The following is a 26,696-nucleotide window of genomic DNA, read 5'->3' as shown; positions in this document are numbered from 1 at the left end:
AACAAGGGGTAGGCTTCATGTACTTGCCTACTGATTTTGACTTTTCATACATGTGCTGCTGCCGCTCTGCAACAAGGGGTAGGCTTCATGTACTTGCCCACTGATTTTGACTTTGCATCTATGTGCTGCTGCCGCTCTGCAACATAGGGTAGGCTCTATGTACTTGACCATTGATTTTGACTTTGCATCTATGTGCTGCTGCCGCTCTGCACATGAGGTTAGGCTTCATGTATGTGCCCACTGATTTTGACTTTTCATACATGTGCTGCTGCCGCTGTGCAACAAGGGGAAGGCTTCATGTACTTGCCCACTGATTTTGACTTTGCATCTATGTGCTGCTGCCGCCCTGCAACATGGGGTAGGTACCATGTACTTGCCCACTGATTTTGACTTTGCACTTATGTGCTGCTGCTGCTATGCAACATGGGGTAGGCTTCATGTATTTCCCCACTGATTTTGACATTGCATACATGTGCTGCTGCCGCTCTGCAACATGGGTTAGGCTCCATGCACTGCCCATTAATTTTGAATTTGCATCTATGTGCTGCTGCCGCTCTGCAACATATGGTAGGCTTCATGTATGTGCCCACTGATTTTGACTTTGCATCTATGTGCTGCTGCCGCTCTGTAATATGGGGTAGGCTCTGTGTACTTGCCTACTGATTTTGACTTTGCATACATGTGCTGCTGCTGTTCTGCACCATGGTGTAGGTGTCATGTACTTGCCCACTGATTTTGACTTTGCATCTATGCGCTGCTGCCGCTCTGAAACATGGGGTAGGCTTTATGTACTTGACCACTGATTTTGACTTTGCACCTATGTGCTGCTGCCGCTCTGCAACATAGGGTAGGCTCCATGTACTTGACCATTGATTTTGATTTTGCATCTATGTGCTGCTGCCACTCTGCAATATATGGGAGGCTTCATGTATGTGCCCACTGATTTTGACTTTTCATACATGTGCTGCTGCCGCTGTGCAACAAGGGGTAGGCTTCATGTACTTGCCTACTGATTTTGACTTTTCATACATGTGCTGCTGCCGCTCTGCAACAAGGGGTAGGCTTCATGTACTTGCCCACTGATTTTGACTTTGCATCTATGTGCTGCTGCCGCTCTGCAACATAGGGTAGGCTCTATGTACTTGACCATTGATTTTGACTTTGCATCTATGTGCTGCTGCCACTCTGCAATATATGGGAGGCTTCATGTATGTGCCCACTGATTTTGACTTTTCATACATGTGCTGCTGCCGCTGTGCAACAAGGGGTAGGCTTCATGTACTTGTCCACTGATTTTGACTTTGCATCTATGTGCTGCTGCCGCTCTGCAACATAGGGTAGGCTCCATGTACTTGACCATTGATTTTGACTTTGCATCGATGTGCTGCTGCCACTCTGCAATATATGGGAGGCTTCATGTATGTGCCCACTGATTTTGACTTTGCATCTATGTGCTGCTGCCGCCCTGCAACATGGGGTAGGTACCATGTACTTGCCCACTGATTTTGACTTTGCATCTATGTGCTGCTGCCGCTCTGTAATATGGGGTAGGCTCTGTGTACTTGCCTACTGATTTTGACTTTGCATACATGTGCTGCTGCTGTTCTGCATCATGGTGTAGGTGTCATGTACTTGCCCACTGATTTTGACTTTGCATCTATGCGCTGCTGCCGCTCTGAAACATGGGGTAGGCTTCATGTACTTGCCCACTGATTTTGACTTTGCACCTATGTGCTGCTGCCGCTCTGCAACATAGGGTAGGCTCCATGTACTTGACCATTGATTTTGACTTTGCATCTATGTGCTGCTGCCACTCTGCAATATATGGGAGGCTTCATGTATGTGCCCACTGATTTTGACTTTTCATACATGTGCTGCTGCCGCTGTGCAACAAGGGGTAGGCTTCATGTACTTGCCTACTGATTTTGACTTTTCATACATGTGCTGCTGCCGCTCTGCAACAAGGGGTAGGCTTCATGTACTTGCCCACTGATTTTGACTTTGCATCTATGTGCTGCTGCCGCTCTGCAACATAGGGTAGGCTCTATGTACTTGACCATTGATTTTGACTTTGCATCTATGTGCTGCTGCCGCTCTGCACATGGGGTTAGGCTTCATGTATGTGCCCACTGATTTTGACTTTTCATACATGTGCTGCTGCCGCTGTGCAACAAGGGGTAGGCTTCATGTACTTGCCCACTGATTTTGACTTTGCATCTATGTGCTGCTGCAGCTCTGCAACATAGGGTAGGCTCCATGTACTTGACCATTGATTTTGACTTTGCATCGATGTGCTGCTGCCACTCTGCAATATATGGGAGGCTTCATGTATGTGCCCACTGATTTTGACTTTGCATCTATGTGCTGCTGCCGCCCTGCAACATGGGGTAGGTACCATGTACTTGCCCACTGATTTTGACTTTGCACTTATGTGCTGCTGCTGCTATGCAACATGGGGTAGGCTTCATGTATTTCCCCGCTGATTTTGACATTGCATACATGTGCTGCTGCCGCTCTACAACATGGGTTAGGCTCCATGCACTGCCCATTCATTTTGACTTTGCATCTATGTGCTGCTGCCGCTCTGCAACATATGGTAGGCTTCATGTATGTGCCCACTGATTTTGACTTTGCATCTATGTGCTGCTGCCGCTCTGTAATATGGGGTAGGCTCTGTGTACTTGCCTACTGATTTTGACTTTGCATACATGTGCTGCTGCTGTTCGGCATCATGCTGTAGGTGTCATGTACTTGCCCACTGATTTTGACTTTGCATCTATGCGCTGCTGCCGCTCTGAAACATGGGGTAGGCTTCATGTACTTGCCCACTGATTTTGACTTTGCACCTATGTGCTGCTGCCGCTCTGCAACATAGGGTAGGCTCCATGTACTTGACCATTGATTTTGACTTTGCATCTATGTGCTGCTGCCACTCTGCAATATATGGGAGGCTTCATGTATGTGCCCACTGATTTTGACTTTTCATACATGTGCTGCTGCCGCTGTGCAACAAGGGGTAGGCTTCATGTACTTGCCTACTGATTTTGACTTTTCATACATGTGCTGCTGCCGCTCTGTAACAAGGGGTAGGCTTCATGTACTTGCCCACTGATTTTGACTTTGCATCTATGTGCTGCTGCCGCTCTGCAACATAGGGTAGGCTCCATGTACTTGACCATTGATTTTGACTTTGCATCTATGTGCTGCTGCCGCTCTGCACATGGGGTTAGGCTTCATGTATTTGCCCACTCATTTTGACTTTGCATACATGTGCTTCTGCCGCTCTGCAACATGGGGTAGGCTTCATGTACTTGCCTACTAATTTTCACTTTGCATACATGTGCTGCTGCCGCTCTGCAACATGGGGTCGTCTTCATGTACTTGCCTACTGATTTTGACTTTTCATACATGTGCTGCTGCTGCTCTGCAACAAGGGGTAGGCTTCATGTACTTGCCCACTGATTTTGACTTTGCATCTATGTGCTGCTGCCACTCTGCAATATATTGGAGGCTTCATGTATGTGCCCACTGATTTTGACTTTTCATACATGTGCTGCTGCTGCTATGCAACATGGGGTAGGCTTCATGTATTTCCCCACTGATTTTGACATTGCATACATGTGCTGCTGCCGCTCTGCAACATGGGTTAGGCTCCATGCACTGCCCATTAATTTTGACTTTGCATCTATGTGCTGCTGCCGCTCTGCAACATATGGTAGGCTTCATGTATGTGCCCACTGATTTTGACTTTGCATCTATGTGCTGCTGCCGCTCTGTAATATGGGGTAGGCTCCGTGTACTTGCCTACTGATTTTGACTTTGCATACATGTGCTGCTGCTGTTCTGCACCATGGTGTAGGTGTCATGTACTTGCCCACTGATTTTGACTTTGCATCTATGCGCTGCTGCCACTCTGAAACATGGGGTAGGCTTCATGTACTTGCCCACTGATTTTGACTTTGCACCTATGTGCTGCTGCCACTCTGAAACATGGGGTAGGCTTCATGTACTTGCCCACTGATTTTGACTTTGCACCTATGTGCTGCTGCCGCCCTGCAACATGGGGTAGGTACCATGTACTTGCCCACTGATTTTAACTTTGCATCTATGCACTGCTGCCACTCTGAAACATGGGGTAGGCTTCATGTACTTGCCCACTGATTTTGACTTTGCACCTATGTGCTGCTGCCGCCCTGCTACATGGGGTAGGTACCATGTACTTGCCCACTGATTTTGACTTTGCACTTATGTGCTGCTGCTATGCAACATGGGGTAGGCTTCATGTATTTGCCCACTGATTTTGACATTGCATACATGTGCTGCTGCCGCTCTGCAACATGGGTTAGGCTCCATGCACTGCCTAATTATTTTGACTTTGCATCTTTGTGCTGCTGCCGCTCTGCAACATATGGTAGGCTTCATGTTTGTGCCCACTGATTTTGACTTTGCATCTATGTGCTGCTACCGATCTAAAACATATGGTAGACTCCATGTACTTGCCCACTGATTTGGACTTTGCATCTAGGTGATGCTGCCGCTCTGCAACATGGGGTAGGCTTCATGTATTTGCCCACTGTTATCGACTTTGCACTATGTGCTGCTGCCGCTATGCAACATGGGGTAGGCTTTGTGTACTTGGTCACTGATTTTGACTTTGCACCTAGTGCTGCTGCCGCTCTGCAACATGGGATAGGTACTGTGTACTTGCACACTGATTTGGACTTTGCATCTATGTGCTGCTGCTGCTGCCTTGCAACATGGGGTCAGGCTCTCTGAATGTGATTATTATGTACCTCTCATTCGCACTTGAGTATGATGTATCTGCAAACTCTACGATGTTAATCACCCTGTATGCTTCCTCTGCTGTAACCTGAAGCACTTACTGTAACCGTATTCTTAAGTAATGCGCCTAGATACCCCTGGGTTTTGTGCGCTATATAAGTGTCAAAATTAAATAAATGTGCTGATGACCTTGCTCTCTTTTTCTAGACCCCTATTTGCCCTGTGTGTAAGATCACTCTTGGGTAAACTACCTTAGCATTAGTATTGCTAAAACGAATATATTGGCATTTGTAGATCAAATGTTATACACGGGTAGTTGCTGGGAAAAAAGTCTCAATGTGGTTCAGAGTGTTACATTTTTGGGATTGTGGTTTAACAGGAAAGGCACATGGGACCACGTGAAGGATTAAAAGGCCTCTTCTAAAGTTTGGCGGTGTTTCCATTGGAAATACGGCCAAAGTCAAATAGCAATAGCAAACGCAAATAACACCCCTCAGTCCTAGTGGGCTGGAGTTGGGAACACAGAGTCTTCATTCACTGTCATGTACTCGGTACTGATTTTCTCTAACAAATTACTAAAATATGGAGAAGAAGCCTTACGAGGTGTTTATGAATATAGGGTTCGCCCAATGCATTGAGCAAATGGTTGGACCACCATGGACATTTTGTCAGGTTTGATAATGACCCGTCAATATGTGTTGATAAATACCCGGGAATGTCAAGCATCTGAAAGGAAAGAAGCAATAAAGCAAACACCGTACCATAAATATGTGTCCAGGAACTCTTTGCCTATGAACGCTATGCTGATAGGATTGCAGTTTCAGGCTTTCATTCCTTGCAAAACTTTGGTATCATAAATTAAATCAAGATATCAATATATTTTATGTGCTGTTTTAGAAATAATATTAACAAGGAAACAGTGATATTAAGGATCTTTTTCAGTCATACAAATGAAATATTGTATGTGATAAAGGTACCTGAATGGGAGTCATGTGTGTTAGTTTCATATGTGTCAACAGTGTAAACAGGCATCTTTGGTCAGAACAGCAGCGTCCATAGAAGCTCAATGCTCCCTCTTAAAAGCGTGGTTGGGGTTTGGGGGGGGGTGGGGGGTTGGGGGGCAGAAGCATGACGTTTCTTCTGCCTGTGTTACTTTCCGGTAGGCTGCCAGTAGTCCAAAGGAATGGCTTAGGCATGAGGCATCCATAATAAAGGTAATGCAGCCACATAATGCCACACACACCACAACAACCAATTGGTGTTTCCAAAGGCATATATTACAACCCATCACTCTGCAGCAACATGCATGTAGTCCCACAAATAGCCTGGACTGCCTTACCAACGACAGTTGTTGGATGCACAGAACCGCAGAGATGGGCTTTGAAACGGGCCCTGAAATGTTTTCAGCATCTAGTCTACAGAGCCCTGGTGATGAAAAATTGCATGCGGAATCAAACATTGCATGCAATAATGAAGCAAGTCATCAAAAAAAGTTGGGCACAGTATTTTCTCAGACACGTATTTTCTTTTTTTTCTTTTTGTGGTTGATGTGGGATGAGGGAAGGGGGAATAGGCCTTTGCCCTAAACCCCTTGCAATGCTGGTCCATAAGGGAGAGTGCAAGGGGTTGAAAAGGGGTTTGGGGGTCATACACAATATACAATTATGGACGAGTAGCTTGAGTAGCATCCTTGTTATTGTCATCTTTATTTTTTTGTTTTTTTTTTATAAACCTTTAAAAAATGTATCATGAACTACATTCGTTAACAAAACTTTGTAAAACACAACATTTAGATCAATATGAAACAAGCGATATATTCTCATTAGAATCCTATAAAACCTTGAAATATACTCCTTAAACTAATAATTCACTTTGTTAATACATTCATAAATTCTTACATAAAATTTAGAAAACATTAAAATTAGATAACATGTTCCAACACATTAAAACACATAAAACTACAACACTATTTCAATAGGTAAGATGGACCAATCACGATACGTCACATATAACCCTCAAAAATTCATTAACACGTATTTTCAATATCGTCGAATTACCATGAAGCATCTCATACCAAATATTTTCTTTATTCACATTTGATGTAGCATCCCAGAGAGGTCCACCTCTGCACTCGTCTATCAGATGCCACTTGCAGCCCCTTAGTGGAATATATCACCATAGTTGGTATCTCCCCATCTAAAATGGTAATGGTTGTAAGTCATGCTTGGCATATTTCTATGGAGCACATTTGAGAGAAATTCAAAACTCCACAGCATAGATAATCCGATCTCTTTATCATGCAGAGTCTTGAAGATATGAACATGATCATTTCAGTTCTTTCGGCGTACATATTGCAGCTATTCACAACATTCCTGGGTTCCTAGATGCAATCGGGTCACTCATTCACCATAGTGGATCTCATAGAGCGCTCCCATCCCCTTTTAATCAGAAAATGCATAGGCTAAGGAAACCCTATAGCTCTGCAAAGCAGTATCAGCAGCTGCTCGAGCTCGAGGTGTGCTGCTTGTAATCTGGCATATCCTTTTCTTCTCAATAGGAAACTACTGCTATTAAGTATGAATGAACGGCATTAGTCAACCTTTTTATATGTATCATTATAAATAGGACAAAGACGCAGCATCACACTACAAATGCAATTCTTTCCCGCCTAATGACTGGCAATGCATCGTACCAAGTATTATCATTGGTACTAACATATGCATAGTGTATTTTTCTTTTGTATATTAATCTACGTCTTCTAACATCAGTAAAGACAATAAGACAACTCGTAGAATACATTTACTCTACAACGCATTTTATATCCGTGTTATGGGGTGTTATGTTTTCGTAATGTCACATTTAGAGCGCCATCCCTCAGACCCCATAAGGAACTGCAGCTCTGCAATGGCTCACAGCTGCCCACTTCGCCACGTCATCCGGTTTCATGCAGGTATGCTGATTTTGTTCATGAGATATCATTCATAAACGTTGCTCCACATCCGATTAAGGCGTCATTGCGACCCTTGTCTATAATTGCTTCCTACCGCTCCATTAATTACAGACCATAGTGTGTTGGAGAGTGCTATGAATTATACATCAGGGTGGCACAATGTGGCAAGAGCTCATTACGGAAACAGAAGCAGCAAATGTATAGATCAGCCTTTGTGAAAAGCATTTAATGAGCATTGCAAGCAGTTTCACATAGAGCACGTGGGCAAACAGTGAACAGAGGGCCTCATTACAAGTCTGGCAGTACGGAAATAAGAGTACTGGCACCCTTTCCGGACCGCCACACTACAAGAATGCCTGCAGGGTCGGACGTGCAAGGAGCACCAGCCCCTGGAGGCAAGATTACACCCTAGTAGTTGGAAATCCATTACATGGGCAGTCCTAAATTCTGATTGGCATTACTACGTAGGTTTAGTGGTTTTCTTGAAGTGGCTTCATGTTTGCATGAGAATTACATTTGAACTGGTTGAGTTAGAGGTTTTCATAAGACATTTTGAAGGTCCATGTCTTAAGCACTTTCCAGAAAGCAACATGGTCCTGTAATGTATGCATTCCTTTAGACATCAAGTTGCACATTTACATTTGTGATGTCATTATTGATGTCCTGGTTGTTAGTCTTAGCAGTCCACGGTGGTGGCGCGAGTTATGGTTGCTTAGCTTACCATAACTTGCAAATTTCTGGGGGTTTTAAGTTTTACTTGCAACCATAACGTCCTTTTAGCAACGTTTTTTTCACTGAATTTCATAGGTTTTTTTTAGTGCAACTTACCCATAATGTCCCTTTATCAAAGTTTATTTCACTGAATTTCATAGGTTTTTATCACTGCCACCTAACCATAACATTGCTTTAACAATGTGTTTTCTGTGAATTTCATAGGTTCTTATGAATTAAAATGGTTCATGATGTTACATCATTGTATATAAGTTAATAATAATTCCTCTTTTAACATATATCAGAGAACTGTGAACCTCCTTTAACAAACATATATTTTGCAATGCATAATGATGTGTGTCATTATCAGAAGCCCATGCTGGGGATGCAAGTCATGGTTGAATTGCCTAGGGCCTGAGACTCAACCATGACCCCAGCCCCACTGAACCACCAATTTTATCCACTGCACCTATACTGCATCCTAGTTCAGTGTCCATTATACCCTCATAATGTGACCAATGGCCAGTGCTCATGGCTTGCAGCCATGGCCAGTCTTCACAATCCATGGAGAATGGGCAAATCAGAGTTGGCGTTTGTCCTTGCAGAGGGCCAGGCCCACTGCTGAGGCAGAAAAGTTATATCACTGTTATTTGTATTTACTTTTTAACACTTTCAAAAAAGTAAAATACAGGACAGACTTGCAAAAGCATGCTTTTATGTCCTTGCTCATGCTCCTCGTTCAAGTTTGCTGCAATCCTGTCCAGCACTTCAGGCTGCAGCCGCAAAGAGAATTTGTTTTCCCATTTAAACCTAGGGCTTCTGCCATGCTGTATGCCCCAATAGGCAAACCAGAGGACACATTTTTCCTTGCTCAAGGCCACGCCTATTGCCCAGACACCAAAGTTATATCACATTTTTTTGTAATTACATTTTGACACTTTAGAAAAAATAAAACACAGGACAGAATTGCAAAACCATGTTTTGAGGTCTTTGCTGATGCTCCTCATAAATGTTTGCTGCAATCCTGCCAAGCACTTGCGGCCATAGCCACAAGCAGAATTTATTTTCCTATTCAAACTTTTACCACATAGCCGGTCCCTGGTAGCCATGTCCACTTTTACTCCATTGCCGGTCCCTCGTGGTCATGGCCAGTAGCCAGATTGCCCGGATCATGGTCGTTGGCCATGACCCGGACAATCTGGCCACTACCCATGGCCATAGGCTATGCCTCAGTGACCAAAGGTATATCACTATTTTTTGTACCTACATCATGCCACTTTTCAAAAAATAAAACATGGACATATTTGCAAAACCATAACTTTGGGTTCTTGCCAATGCTCCTTGCACAAGTTTGCTGCAAGTTTTGCAAATCTGTCCAGGTTTTATTTTTTGAAAAGTGTCAAAATGTACATACAAGAAATAGTCATATAACTTAGCCACCACTTGACAAAATCCGTTCAGACTTTTCACAAACTTTCAAAGTTTTGTTAATAATCTTTCTGAAAACCTTTGTGCAGATTTGTCAAACGGCAACAAAGTTATAAGTCATCTACAAATGTTGAGACCCATCTCAATGTTGCCCTCTTGACAAAATCCCACCAGGCTTTGCAAAACCATTCACTTCTGGGTCTAAAATCATTTTCCAGACCTTTGTGTAAATTAGTCAAACGGCACCCAATGTATAAGCCTTGCAAATAATTTGGGACCCCCCTCTTGGGGAACAGCACCAAACCTTGCATAACCATTCAGGGTCAGGTCCAAAATCATATTGCATATATTCATGCAGTTTCATTGAGTGGTGCCTAAGTTATAAGCCATCCAAAAACTGCTTTTCACTGACCCTGTGATGCAGAAATATGCATGGATGTCCCCGAACATCTGGGATAATCACAAAAACATCACAGGAATGTCCCTGAACATCTGAGATGTTCGCGGACATCACAGAAGAAAAACCCAGATTTGGGGCTTTTTTGGTCATATCTCATTCAATCCTCATCACCCCTCACCTTCCCAGAGATTACTTCATTTGTTTGACAAGTGCAATGTTGTCTTTTTTTAATATGTTTTTACCACGATGTCCGCGGACTAAGGGCACTGTTAGCGAATCCAACATAGCATCCATTTCAAAGGTTTGACGCACCTCACGTTTTTACTGACCAATCAGCAGGTGCGTACGATGTCTGTGGACATAATGCCGAACCCTGATTGGTCCAGGGGGCGTCCGCCGACTCGAATCAGGAAATGAGACCGTGGACCAAACCCAGATATCACTAATTTGTGTTCACCTACTTTTTGGCCATTTGACAAAAAAACTACTTGACAGATTTACACCAGATTTACAAAAGCATGCTTTCTGGACAAAGCCACCACTCCTGCCTCAAATTTGGTGAAAATCCATCCACCGGTTCGGGCTGTAGTCGTGAGCAAAATCTGTTTTCCATTGGGTCTATGAGGATTTCCACATATTTTAGGACCCCGCCAGTAACTTTGCCCTTCCAGACAAAACTGCACCAAACCAATCATTCTGAGGGAGCCATACACTTTTTTGGCAAAGTTTGGTGAGGATTCATTCATGGGGGCAAAGTTATAAGCCGCCCAAAAAGTGCTCTTCCTATGAGTTGAGCAGCTTAACTATAACTACAGGGCCACTGCCGCAGGCCCAGTAATTATAGGGCAGCGGTAATACTTGAGTCAAAGGATATCTGAAAATTCTACAGCTAGTCACTTTTGACTTGCATGACATTTTCCATACAATGCATTGGTCACAGGTCTCCCCAAACTGGACATTTTGGGTAAGATTAGTTAAAAAATGAAAAAGGTATTAAGAAAGCAAAAAGATGCTGTTTTCGGCCGACTCCTATTCATTTTCCCATTGAGAAAAAGCCAAAATTTGGTAAAGTCGAAGTGTAAAAGCTGCTGTGCAGATTTGGAGCAAATTAGAAACAACTTGGGCACAAAGTGTTGACATAATTTCTGGGACAAGTTTGGGGTAAATACGTCCAATAGTTTTCAAATATTTGATGGGGAAGAGGGTGCCCCCTGCTCCTAAAAAAATGTGCTATATCTCCTATTGTGCTTTGCAACAGAGTTGCTTTTCAGTAAAAGCCTCCATTATTTTGTAATCAATGCAAGCGATTACCAGGGTAATACTGCAGGAATGCAAAAACAAAAAGTGTTCAGAAAGCTTTTTGGAGGAGCAAAGGGATGCAATTGCATCAGGCTAGAGGTTGAAGGGAAGAGACTATGTTAAATTGGAAAGATGGGAGTGGTCTGGGGAGCCAGTTACAGTTTGAAAATTTTCGGATTATAGGGGAATACCGGTGGAATTAGGTGCAACATGTACAGTGGCCACATCCAGAGGCCATGGAAAGTGAGCCCCAAAGAAACCTATTGGTGCAACATGTACAGTGTCCACAGCCGAAGGCCATGGCCACAGGCCATTGCCAAAGGCTGTGGCTAGTGGGCCCAAAGGAACCGGAACCTATTTGTGCAGCATGTACAGTGACTGAAGTCCATGACTAGTGGACCCCAAATAAACCTATTGGTGCAACATGCACAGTGGCCACAGCCAAATGTCATGGCTAGTTGGCTCCAAAGAAATCTATTGGTGCAACAACTACAGTAGACACTGGTGCAACATAGACAGTGACCACGGATGAAGGCTTATTGTTGCAACATGGCATGGCTAGGGGGCCCCAAAGAAACTTATTTGTGAAACAAGTACAGTGTCCAAGGATGAAGGTTGTGGCCACTGGTCATGGCCAAACTCCATGGCAAGCAGCCCCGTAAATCAATTATTGGGGACACATGTATAGTGGCCACGGCCGAAGGCCATGGCTTGTGGGCCCCAAAGAAACATGTTAGTGCAACAGGTACAGTGACCAAGGCCAAAGTCCATGGCTAATAGCCCCAAAAGTAACTTAAGTATAAAAACAAACTTGAAATTCCGGCAAAAACTTTAGTTAAGAGAGAGTAGTTAAGGGGATCCGATTTAACGCAGAAAAAAATTGTAACAAACCTTTGAAATTTTGTGAAAAAACCTTTGTTAAGAGAGAGGTGATCAGATTTAACTGCACAAAACCCTTGAAATTCAGCACTTGCATTTGAAGCAAGTCCATCTTAATGTTGCACCCCCAGTTGCGCAGCGTATGACCTTAATGATGACACCACTGATGTCATTACTGACGACATCACTAATTACATCATACATGACATCACTGATGACATCACTGAGGTTGTCACTAATGGCATCATACACAACATCATTGATGAGATCAATAAATGTAACATTACTGATTATATACATTCTAATATCTTTGTTGCCCACTTGATACATAATTTAATGTATTGCATTTAACAATAATAACATGACATGGAACAATACAGTCATACACAAGTGTCATATCATTGCGTGTGGAGCAATCTTGTGTAGCACCTATCAGATTATAAAATGTGTAATGTTATTCATATGGTTTGAATTTCATATATTAGTAAGCAATTACAGTACTTAGTTGCAGGGGAAGTACCTGATCCAACTACATCTATTTCAGGTATTTCATAGAAAATATATTAAGTAGATGTAGTGCAGGAAAAAAGTAAGAAGAATAGATAGAAGTAGAACCATGTTTAATGATACGTTTTATAAAAAATAGTCAATGTTCACACCTAAATTTACAATTCTCCTTACTGTAATTACATAGGGGGAACACGTTATTTTTTAGATGACAAGTTTTATAAAATAATAATCTCATATAAAAGAAAGTATGCACCTGTGGGCATTGAGATAGAGTATAGAATCTATGCATTTCATGTTTTGGTTAATATACAGAATAAATAAGTAACTTCTACTACATAATTATGTTTATAGAAAATAAATGTTGTTAGAAAGTATATATTTAATTACAGACATAGCAATTGTATTGCTAATATTCTTAGTCATTTCCTTTGAATATAAATTATGGATTTTTATTCAATTGTAGCAAATTGCCTTCCAAATTACATAAATGCATATGTACTATTCTTCTTTGTAATAATGCTGTATGTACAATTAAATACCGTATGCAATATGTGCACATATAGCATGTAACACCGCAGGGTTGTCATATTTCAAATTGTAATTAATCAAACCACTGATATCAGTGAGATCATGTATGATGTAATTAGTGATGTCACCAGTGGAAACACCAGTGATGCCATATGTGATGTCATCATGGTGGTCATACACTGCACAACAGGGGGTACAACGTTAAGGTGGACTTGCATCTAATGCGAGTGCTGAATTGCAAGGGTTTTGTTGTATTAAGCCTGATCACCTTAACTCTCTATTAACAAAGGTTTTTTCACTGAATGTATATATATATATATATATATATATATATTTATTTATTTATTTATTTATTTATTTTATATACAGGAGGAACAATGCTCTTTTGATCCCAAAAGAATGTAAAATAGATAAGAAATCAGATTTTTATGGGAAGCAGTACACTGCTTACAATAGGGTGAGTTTGAGTGAAATCTGACCAGGTTGTGGTGGGAGTAAATTAAACAGTCAGCGGGTACAATACATAAACTGACATATATAGATTAAGGACAATCAACATTGGACATTTTTAAGTGCAGGTAGGCGGTACGGCCCGCTGTGCTTGGGATGTGACCATGATGGGTGAAGTGCTAGAGTGGAGGCCAAGGAAGTGAGGGACAGAGGAAGGTTAAAGGTGAAGGAAAAATGTTGGCTAACAATTAGATGTGCATTCGTTTCATAGGGTAACTCGAAGGCAAGGTGGTAGGCTTTGAGTTTGGTTTTGAAAAAATCTGGGTGGACTGTTTCTCGGATGTCTGCGGGAAGAGAATTCCATGCAAATGGAGCAACAATAAAGAAAGAGCAGAAGCGAGAGGAAGCACAAGGAGGGCGAGGAGCTACAAGGGTAGTGATGGAGGCAGAGCAGAGATTATGAGAAGGCTTGTAGAGTTGGATAGAGGAGGATAGATACAAGCATACCTTACTGTGGATAGATCTGTGAATCAGGAGAAGAAATCTAAATCTAGTCCTGTTTTTCATCATCAGCCAACCAGTTTTGTGAAGGTACGAGTAAGTAGGCGTGAAGTGAGGTAGTTCAAAGAGAGTCCTGGTATTAAAGTTAATTATGTTGTCAAGAGGACAGAGAGCATAGCTTGGGGGACCAAAGATGATGCTGGCACAGTAGTCCAGTTTAGAGGAGATCAGAGGGTTTAAGAGGGGTTTGGCAGTGTTGAAAGGGCCTGATTTTCCTAATATTACAGAGGTTAAGGCGATCTGCTGTTCCATTTTTGGAAATGAAAGTAGAGAAGGTGTGAGAAGGGTCATAGATGACGCTGAGGTTTCCAGATGAAAAAGAGTAGGGGAGAGTGTCAGGTGGAAAACAGATAGGCAGAGGAAGAGATGAGAGAGAGTTTTTGGCACAGAGGAAGAGCACCCTTGTTTTGGCAGAGTTTAACATCAGCGAATGCAAAGCCATCCAATATTTAATGACAGAGAGGCAGCTCGAAATTGCAATAGAGAGATCAGAGGAAAGTTCATGAAAACAGAAGAAGATGTGGGTGTTGTCTGCGAAGAGCTATTTGAGAACCCAAAGGAGAAGATTAGTGCCCCAAGAGCAGAGGTGTAGAGTGCAAAGAGGTGCAGACCCTAAACAGAGCCTTGTGTATATATATTACACGGCCACAGTAGTGGCCGTGTGGTTATGGTTAAGTTGCTGTTTCCATAGGAAGAGCACTTTTTGGGCAGCTTATAACTTCGCTCTCCCTGGAAGAATCCTCATCAAACTTTGCAAGAAAAGTAAATCGCCCACTCTGAAAGTTTGGTGAGGTTGGGTCCAGGGGGGGAAAAGTTATAGGGGGGTCCCAAAATGTCTTTTTTTCCCATAGATTGAATTGTGAAAAAACTTTGCTCACGCCTACAGCCCAAACCGCTGGACGGATTTTCACCAAATTTGTGGCAGGAGCAGTGGCTTGGTCAGGGAAGTGTGCTTTTGTGAATTTGGTGAAAATCCATCCAGTAGTTTTTTTAAAAATGACCAAACAGTAGGTCACAAAAAATTAGTGATATCTATGTCCGGTCCATGGACACACTTCCCTGTTCAGTCCGCGGACAGTGTCCTGATTGGCTAATCGTCTTGCATCATGCCCACGGACATGCAACGTGTTCACTGATTGGATGGTGAGGAGCGTGAAGTGCGTCAGATCTTTGGAAACGCCCGCCATCTTGGATTCGCGGACAGCAGCCGATGTCCGCGGACATCGCAGTAAAAACATATGAAAAAACACAGCATTCCACTAGTCAAACTTATCAAATAATTTCTGGGGAGGTAAGGGGTGATGCGGATGGGATGGGATATGGCTGCAAGAAGCAAAATAAAAGGGTGTTTTTTTGCCGCGAAAGTCTGCTTACAGTTCGGATGTTCATGAACAGTCATGTGAAAGTTCGCGAACACCTTAGCAGTACAGGGTTGGTGAAATAACTTTGGGGCCATGTAATGGAACTGCATGAAAGTTTGCATGTATATCCCTGGGCTGATTCTGAATGAGTATGCAAAGTTTGGTGGGATTCTGTCATGAGGGGGCAAAATTAGAGTGGGGGTCCCAAAATATTGTAAAGGCTTAGAAATGTGGTGCCATTTGACAAATCTACACAAAAGTTTGCAAAAAGATTATAGATCTAGATGTAGATGTTTTCATAAAGTCTAAATGGATTTACTCAAGTGGGGGCTAGGTCATATGACGATTGTATGTGCATACATTTGACACTTTTGAAAAAATAAAACATGGGTGGATTTCCAGTAAACATGCGTAAGGCGCACTGGTAAGGACCTACAAGCATGGTTTTGCGATTGTGCCAGTGTTTTATTATTTGACAAGTGTCATAATGTAGCTACAAAAAATATCGGTATACCTTTAGTGACTGAGGGGTAGCCTGTGGCCATGGGCAGTGGCCAGATTGTCTGGGTCATGGAATAAGGAATAAGGTCATGATCCGGACAATCTGGCTACTGGCCATGAGCACAAGGGACAAAACATAGGATTAAAGTGGTCATGTCCACCTGGCACTGGCTTTGAGGTAAAGTTATTTGAAATTAGGATAGACTTGAAAGGGAAGAAAAATGTGCTTCTGGTAATATGGTCATAGGGTTCTTTTTTTGCCTTCTACAGGCTGCTATGAAAAGCGAAGAGGGGCCCTGTAGGGAACCCTCACCTTCCCTTTCCATGGAGGTCATCCTGGAAAAGGATTTTCCGGTGTTGGAAGAAAAATCCTATTTTTTAGCACCCCGGGTTCCTGCTTTGGGAACCTATGGTGCTAATGGCCTTCATCCCCCATTTCAGGAGCTGGAATGGGGGGATAATGGTCCAGAGACCTCTTTATCCACCCTCACTTTGCTTGGACTGATATCTTGGGCTTCTGGGCCGGTATCCACCGTTCCAGTCCCTGGAACGGAGGATGAACGGCACAATATTCCCATTAGCATAACACAAAATGCAAATGCAAATGGAAATGTTGGAAAATCTTATTTAGTCTGTACTTTAGGGAGAAATATAGAAATATAAAGTAGATGGAGTCTATACTTTTTTTTTGTTATATTTTTTAACTGTGAAAGGTGGTTCCTAAAGGAATATGTTGTTTGTTCTTTTTGGATGTATTTCTCTTGGCAGGAGAGCTGAGAACGAAAGGTGGGGAGGGAAATGAGGGAAAAGCAACCAAACACTAATATGGAGGGGTAGGTGGACAAGGTCAATTTTGCATGTGTGTTATTTCTAAGTTAGGGGGCACGGTTTCTCATGCTTGTTGATTACAGCAGTGGTGGTGGCTCTTGGGGAGGAGGAATGGCATTAGCTGATGCCATTTTAAGATAAATAGCAGTTTTGCTAAATGTATGTACTGTTTACTAGATTTTTAATGGATAATGTGTAGGAATAGGTGTTGGAGCTGTGCAAGGGAAATTTTGAAGTTGGAAGTTCCTAGATCAGTAGAAAATGCAGTTCCGAACTGTCCGCCAAGCAGAGATCTTATCGTGAAGTCCGGACAGGTTCTCAGACACATCATCATGCTGTGCGCAAGCGTATGGTCATGTGGCACTGTCCGGAAGGTCTGCTATGAAGTCAGATGTTCGTAGACGTCTACGGATGCAAAACTTGCAGAAATAGTTGCAAGAAGTGTATAGAAGTGATAAAAATTATTCCAGATGGTGGGAAACGGCAGAGTTTTAAGGTGAAACTTTCGGAATTGGGGGCAAAAATTGCTATATTGGGTAAGTATGATATTAGTAAGTTGTAGGAAAATAGCATGCACTGGTAAAACCCTATGAAATTCAATGAAAAAACTTTGTTAAGGGGATATTATGGTTAAGTTGCACTACTAAAAACCTATGAAATTCAATTAAAAAACTTTCTTTAAGGGACGTAATGGTTAAGTTGCGCTACTAAAAACCGATGAAATTCGGTGAAAAAACTTTGTTAAAGGGATGTTATGATTCCAAGTAAAACTGAAAAACCCCTGAAATTCACCAGTTATGGTAAGCTAAGCAACCATAACTCGCGCCCCCACCGTGCACTGCTAAGGCTAACACCCAGGACATCAAAGATGACATCACAAATGTCATTGATGACATCACATGTCTGACTCACTCTTTTTTCCTTTACTGATATATCTAGGCCAGTAACAGTCAGGAACTAATAATTCACTATAATATAGTACAAAGTACTATATTTGTAGACTTATACTTCAAAAATGTTCTTACAGTAATTCACTTAGGGTCCACTTAAAGCGTATGAAACATATACAAAGAGGAAAACACAGACTTGGAAGACAGCAATGCTTTCAATGTATGAAGATGATTCGTAAGGTTATACACTGTCTTATAGTTCTGTTTTTTTTTATTACTATACTTTCCCTGGATATGCTCATATTTGTACAAATTGCACTTACACTACTTTCCTTAGGGTCTAGTCACAATATGTGATAGTTATACATAGGGAAGAAGTATCTTTGAAGCAGAGCAATCATTTCTGTGCATGAAGATAATCAGTTAGGTTATGAAGATTGTCGGGTAATACTGCTGTTTTTTTGTTTACTTCACTTTCCCTGTATATGCTCTATTTGTATGTGCTGGTCTTGTTTACATAATAGAGGACCGCCCTACGCACATCTAGGGTGTGTAGATTCACCTCAGCCGAGCTTTGTGGGTCTTGGAAGAAAGCCAGAAGCTCGATGGACTGGTTCACGTGGAATTTAGAAATAAACTTAGGTGAGAACCTAGGGTGTGTACGTAAAACCAGTTTATCCTTATGAACTGTAAAGAATGGATCCTGCACTGACAGAGCCTGAATTTCACTGACCCTTCTTATAGATGTTATTGCTACTAAGAAGGCCATCTTATAGGTCAGGTGTTTGAGACTGCTTTTATGCATGAGTTCGAATGGGGGGCCCATGAGTTTAGATAGCACCACGTTAAGGTCCCATCCTGGTGGTGGATTTGAAATAGGAGGGTGAAGTCTCTTTACTCCTTCCATCAAAGCTTTAACCACTGGTATCTTCCACCACGACACCTTGTTATGGGAGATGGTGTATGCTGACAGCGCTGCCCTGTGTACCTTCAGTGAGTTAAATACCAGTCCTGCATCCAGCAGGTGTAGCATGAATGTGACAATTGTGGAAGGAGTGCAATCAACTGGGTTGACTTGCTTATTCTGGCACCAGATAACAAATCATTTCCATTTGTCAAAGTAGCAGTGCCTCATGTTTGGCTTCCTAGATTCTTTTATGATGTCCATACATCTCTTTGGTAATTTCAGATGTCCGAACTCTGACCTCAGGAGCCATGCTGCCAGGTTCATTGAGTTGGGTTGAGGATGCACTGTTTGACCTTGGTGCTGGGACAGTAGGTTGTACCAACCTGGGAGTTTGATAGGTTCGTACACCGCTAGTCTGCGTAGGTGTGGGAACCACGGTTGTCTCGCCCACTTGGGATCAACTAGGAGGAGCGTCATTGATTCTCTGTTCATCTTGTTGACCAACTTCCTGATGAGAAGTGTTGGTGGAAAAGCGTACGCAAACATCCCTGACCAGTTCGTCTACAGGGCGTTCCCCTGGGAGTCTGGCTGGGGGAACCTGGATGCAAATTCTGGGCACTGTCTGTTTTCGCTTGTGGCGAATAGGTCTATAGCGGGGAAACCCCACTGAGAGAAGATATCTTCTATGATTTCTCTGTATAGACACCATTCATGTTCCTCTGGGAGGGGATCTCTGCTCAAAACATCCGCCAGAGAATTGAGATCCCCTGGAACATGGTGAGATGACAGGAAGATGTTCCGTCTGAGTGGCCATATCCAAGTTTTCTGGGCAAGCTTGGACAGATTTGGCGAATGAGTCCCTCCTTGCTTGTTCAGGTAAAACATGGCTGTAGTGCTGTCCGTCCGGATCTGCACATACAGATTCAGCAGGTAGGGCTCGAACGCTTGAAGCGCTCTGAATATTGCCAGAAGCTCTAGCAGGTTGATGTGATTCTTGGCCACTGAGTGAGACCAGAGACCCTGAGCTGTGTGGTGGAGGTGGTGAGCTCCCCACCCTGTCAGGCATGCATCGGTTGTGACTACCGCCTGTATCTCGGGATTGTAAAAGGGTTTCCCTTTGGACAGATTTTCTCTTGTCCACCAGTGAAGGTTTTGTACAAGTGTTGGTGAAACGACCACTAGATCGTCCCACTGACCACTGGCCTGAGACCACTGTTTCGCCAACCATTCCTGCATGGGACGAATGCGCAGGCGCGCGTGAGGGACCAGGTAAATACATGACACCATAATGCCCAGCAAACGCATTGCTTTGCGTACCGTTATCTGGCGACCGGCCTGATATTGCGGAATTTGCAGCAGTATATTCCAAATTCTTTCCTCTGATGGAAAGCTCAACCCCTCTTCAATGATGCTTGGGTTTCGGCTTTGAATCCAGACTGCCCGCAATCAAGCATGCCTCTTGATAACAGTACCTTCTGCTATCAATCTTCCGGCGTTATCCGTGGCATCAAAGGTTGCTTTTAATATACAACTGGACACGGCTCTTCCTTCCGCCGAAACTCGTGCCAATTGGCGTTCTGGAGCGGAATCTATGAGTGCCGCGACTTCGTCCCACTGGTGGCAGTTGTAACTCGCTAGCAGGGTGGTGGAGTTCGCAATCCTTGCCTAGTAGGTGGAAGTGGAGGCAACTTTCCTGCCCAAGCCATAAATCTTCTTGCTCTCCTTGTAGGGAGGAGCTTTGGATGATGACAAGGGTGTTCCCGCCCTCTTACGGGTGTTTGTAACTACCACGGAGTCCGGTTTCAGATGCCCTCTTATGTACAGTGGTTCTGTTTGGGCTGCCCTGAAAAGCTTCTCAACTGTGGGGTTTACCGCCCTAGTGAGATTGGGATTAACAAGGGAGGGGTCTATCCTTCTTTGTATTGACTTAAGGATAGGGATTGCCTGGGCATCAGGTCTCCTTTCTCCCACTAACTCCTTGGCAAAGTCCCTCTCTTCCTGCGCACCCTGGGTGTCAATGTGGAAGTGTTCTGCCGCTCTGGACAGAACTTCATTCAAGAGAGGCTGGTTGTCGACAGGGGTGTCGGTAACCGGGGGTTCTTGATCTACCGGGGAATCTACCCTGTAGGTTTCTGGGTCGTCCTCCTCCTACTCTTGGTCCTCATCATCCCCATAGTAGCCCGTCCCAGTTTGTTCTTCCAACATGCCCAAATCTGGATCCTCACAAAAGGATGGATCTCCCTGATATTGAGAATAGGGCTGTATACAGAAGGGGTCAGAAGTAGGAGTTTCAACCCAGGACTTCTTACTTGGGGGTATAAGATCCTTAGAGCCTGAGGGTGTTGACCCATATGGGGTATAATAGAGAAAGTGTTCAGGGTTTTTGGCGTAGAAATCTGCCAATGATGACATCCTTGACATGACTCTGTCTATGTCATCACTAGACCATTTTCTTGAACTGGGAATGATTCTTTCTTGCAGGGCTTTCCCTGTTTTATCTTGACTAGACCTACTGGTTTGAACAGGGGTCTTTGGGATAACAGAAGACTGAGACTTGTCCAACCGTTTATGTGGAGTAGAATGTTTTTGAGGTGTGGAAGGTGGCTGAGACTGCTTCCTTTGTTGTTGTTCCCCTTCCCTGTGGGTGGAAGAGTGTTTACCCTGTTTTTTCGCCCGTTCGGAGCCTTTCGACACCCGGCGCCGATGTTCGGGGTGTAGTGTCCCTATCTCTCGAGTGTGGAGGTTGGGACTCTGGAACAGCCGTTGCGCAGCCTGTTGACGCCGACTCCTGGAGTGCGGTCTGGGGATAGAGGTCGGCTTCATCTTCCGACGATCGAACCTCTGTTACCTTGGGGAGTGAGGCACTCTTGGCAACAGTGGATGGTTGCCTGGAGTCATGCGGCAATCTAGATCGAGAACGCCCAGAGGACACCGATTCAGACTGTTCTCTATGTGCCTCTTTCCGAGTACTCGACGTGCGCGCCGAGTCTCGGTTGGACTTCATGTGTTTTGTGGAAGTGCTGTGGGTAGCGCTTGTGTCGCCGGGGGTCTTCCCCATAGTCGCCTTGCCGGACGACCTTCCGAGGTCAGGGACTCGCGCTTGGCTGTCAATTGATGCCATGTTGCCCTCGCCGTCCGAAAGCATGGCGTTGCTGCCCTCGCTGAAGGTGCCCTCCGCTGCCATGGCCTCTTGATGCCTGGCGTGGTGGGCCCAACACTTGATCGAACAGTCCTTTAGTGTTTTGGGTTTGAACCTACTACACGCTCGGCAGTTAGCCTCGGGGTGGTCCCTTGGTAAGCAGCGATTGCACGTGGCGTGTCTGTCAACCCAAGGGTACTTGCAGTTGCACTTGGGGCAAAATTGGAAAGGGGTACCCTCCATATGCACCTTGTGGCAGCGGGCTAATAAGTGTGGGAATATATAAGAATGTACCTACATACCAAAAGAGTGTAGAGTATTTCCACCCCCCACTCTCTCTACTTGCAGGGCCAAGGCCAGAGGCCTTCCGAGGTCCAAATCCGTCGTGCAGCTGTCGATGGTCGATTCTTTCTCCGGGCCGGCATTGAGTGTGGATGTTCGGTGACTCGACGTTGGGGTGGAGAAATGGGGACATATAACAATATTTTTGCAAAAGTATGGCTAAGGCCAGGGAACTCCGCGGAATGCTTCCGACCAGTATGGCGGAAAAAACAATCTAAGGGTCCTAGACGCGTGAGGGATCATGGGTACAGTGGACGTCACACTAGGGATAGTATTACTGGCACGCCCTGTGTCGACGCCCATTTTTGAGTTTCGAAAAACAAACTGTAATACTCCGCAGCTTACACTAGATGTCGGCCTATGCACAGCATGTGATCTAAGCAGATTCCACAAGCCTCAGAAATATATATATATATATATATATAACGTTCCCAACGCGCGCACCCTTCTTGCACTTTGGGGGAGCCTTATGTTAATGGATTTTTAATATGTTTGTGCCGTTCTGCAATAAAGACTACATTTTAATTGTGAACTGGACGTCCGGACTATCTTTTCGGGAGAAGTGAAGAGTGCTGCTCGGTTTTGCCTGATTCCATCAGTGTGAAGAAAAAGGATATATATATATATATATATATATATATATATATATATATATTCAGTGAACAAACGTTGTTAGAGGGACGTTATGGCTAAGTTGCACTAATAAAAACCTATGAAGTTCAGTGAAAAAAAGTTGTTAAAGGGACGTTATGGTAAAACTGAAATTCGTCAGCTATTGTAAGCTAAGTAACCATAACTCGCGCCACCACCATGCACTGCTAACACTAACACCCAGGACATCAAAGGTGACATCACAAATGTCATTGATGACATCACTGATGGCATCACATATCTGGGCCACTTGTTTTTGTTCATGGGGCAATAAGCAGGCCTTAAACACAGCATTAACTTGTATACATGAAGATGAACATTAATGTTATTGACTTGTTCTGGTGCTGTTATTTCTTTCTTTCTTACTTTAGTTTCCCTGTATGTGCCTCTGATTTCTATGCATTCTGGGTCTTCATATGTATTCTTTGAACTAACACAAGTGTGTAGTAATTCTTGAATTGTTAAATATTTATTCCATGTTTAACATTACTCAAAACTGTGATAAGGTAGCATTCATTATTTTACTATCTGAAATTATCAGATAAAAAATATTGAACTTCTATGGTGCATGCTGCAGCCATTGCCTATGTGTATGTATGATTAGGTTCCTGTATAACAACGCTCCAATATAATGTTTTGTTTAGATGAGTACATTCTTCAATACATGAGTAGTTTGTGAAAGTTCATGATAGGTCTCCCGATCACCCCTGACATCTTGTTACCAACTTTATAAAAACATTACTGTTCATCAAAATGAACTGTGTGTGTGATGTCATCAATCATATGTGTGATGTCATCGTCAATGTCCTAGTTGTTAGTCTTAGCAGTACACAGTGGTAGCATGAGTTATGGTTGCTTAGCTTACCATAGCTGGCACATTCCTGGGGTTTTTCAGTTTTACTTGTAACCATAACGTCCCTTTTACAATGTTTTTTCAGTGCGTGTCATAGGTTTTTACAAGTGCACCCTAAATCAGCTACAAGTTTGTCATATTGTACTCACCCCAATGTAGCAGCTCTAGAGTTCACGGATAGCACGGTAGTCTGCGGACAGAAGGTAGCATTCACAAAGTCCAGAAGCACAGAGGAGAACAGAAATGTTCTACCAATCAACCAACTAAAACATATACATATAATGCACCCAAATATACATTTTTGAACAAATGATGACTTAAAAATGTTTTTTAAAAAAATATTACTTTTAAATCACACAATATAATGGAATGTACCAGGCATAAACCATAACTGTACACCTCATACTATCATTCAGTATAACTGTTCATAGGGACTCACATACATCTCTCACCAAACAGTAAGTACACTGTATTAATTTCTTTATTATTACTGTTCATTATGTAAACATTTCTTATAAGAAAATATTACTATTTCTTTATTTTAACAGATGTAGCAAACACAATTGAGTGGTTGGAAGAAAACATTCCGACAGAAGAAATGAGTGATGATAACATCTCTAATGGTAAACAAAATGTCTTTTAATATAAAAGACAAATGTAATTTCTACAGACCTCAGAGTGAAATAATAATTTCTTCTTGGATAAACTAAGTAATGACTTTAAGGAACTTTTAAATTATGTTAAAAATCATGTTATTCAAACTGTTGATTTTCACTGTCCTTCTTGCACCTGTCCCCAGCAATCATCCTCATCAACTTCCCAAAATATAAATGAAAGACACTTTGATGGAACGTCACTTCTTTCCTTCCCCTGATCATTATTGTACATACATTCTAAATTCTCCCATGCATGATTCCCATTCCGATACCCGATCCCTTTCATAAATAAATGTATTTTTTCTTCCTGTAAATATCTTGTATACTGTTCTGTCAATTTTTTGTTTTTTAAAGCCCAATTAATAGTCCGAGGACAATGCGACTGTCTGGGGGCACCCCCATTTTGAGAATGGACGCCTCGGACTGTCTACAGACTCGGTTCTTAAAATGGAGGTGCCCCCGGACAGCGCACAGTGTCTGCATATGTTCGGTTTCGATGACACACTTTTTAATTAGTTTGCGGACAGCGCGTCTGTTCTACGGACATCCAGGTGCATGCGTCCTGCAATTCCCACCCAATATGTGTCCGCGGACAGCCATCATGGCCGCAGACATCCCCAGATGTTATCATGTGACTGCAGCCATGCAGCGTGACAACGTGTCTGCGAACCAGGTCGGTCATCGTGAACAGTTTATACACTGCATTTTTGGACATTCTAGGGTGTTTTAATTTGAAAGTTTACCCTTTCAGAGGTCCTAGACCCACTCTTAGGTGATCCGACAACTTTTTACATCTTCCAAGGCCTATTCTTGACTTGGTAGTCCTCTGAAGGGACCCACCCATTACTTTTCCTCATTCTTAATTTCGCTATCCAGGAGAGAGCATCTGGAGTGGCACCTGCTTTGCAGGCCTCCTTTATTGCACCAATGGCTTCACTAATTGCAAGCCCTCCTTCTCAGAGGCCACCACCAATACAACAACCTGAAGGGCCTGGAGAGCGGAACTGGCACAGAGATACAGACGAGGATCAGGAGGAAGATGAAGATGAGGCAGAGGTCCTATCTTCAGCACCCGGAGTGAGTCCTGGGTGTGGCATTACTTTTACCACCATTGGGGATGTACCAAAGGCTCGGGCAGCCAAGGTGAGATGTGGCGAGTGCAAGGTTGTACTCAGTCATGGAACACCAGGGCTATACTCCTACGGGATCACCTCCATGCGCCGCCACACCAGATCCAACCATCCTGGTGCTCTGAAAAAGGTGGTACCTTTTTCAGGGAAAATTAGGTTGACACCTCTACCCCATCTTCCTTGAATGCTCTTGTCACCACAAAGAATACTACTTTGTGGCAGAGGATACCAGCGGCTGCCCCGCAGGCTATACAGTATCACAGTGCTATGCTTGCACTGCAAAACACAGATCTGCAGGGGGGAGAAGTTTCATAGTGCTTTGAAGACCATGGTCAACGAGCACAAGAAACACTGCCCCCACCTTAAATTTAAGGTCTGCCCAACATCTTTCCCTGTCCACCCGCCCCTCCGTCTCTGTGGTTGGGCCCCTCCCCTCCTCCACCTTCCCTTGCCACCCCTGGAAAAAAAGAAAAAAACAATCAAATGCTAAATGAAAAAAAACAAATTTCCTGTAGGACCCACCTTACACAGTTAATAAATAGAATTAAATAAAACATTGACAGGGACCTTTCGGCCTGCATAGTCTGTGGACAGCGCAGTAGTCCACGGACAACTGGAAAATTCCAGGCATGGGGTGGAAGAATTAAAATCATTTAAATTGTTCTTCATTAAAACATTGTTGCTCTTAAAAGAACCTTTTTTTCTCTGTTTGGCTTTTATATTTTTTATATTTTGCTATTTCTTTGCTTTTATGTACTCAACTAACAATTATTCTACTGAACTTAATTACTTTGTATAACTTAGACAAAAAGCATTTCTAATTTTGTAAATGTTTCACCTTTTTCTTTAATTCAACTACTAAATAATACTTAAATCCATATTCTGTATGCTCACAAAAACAGCTTCAATTCATTTTGAACATGTTCAAGAGAAATCTGAT

The sequence above is a fragment of the Ambystoma mexicanum genome, chromosome 6q (assembly GCF_040938575.1).
Source record: "Ambystoma mexicanum isolate Mex_15411 chromosome 6q, UKY_AmexF1_1, whole genome shotgun sequence".
In the NCBI taxonomy this organism is placed as follows: Eukaryota; Metazoa; Chordata; class Amphibia; order Caudata; family Ambystomatidae; genus Ambystoma; species Ambystoma mexicanum.
The sequence above is the reverse complement of the archived record's forward strand: the minus strand, read 5'-3'. Positions refer to the sequence as shown.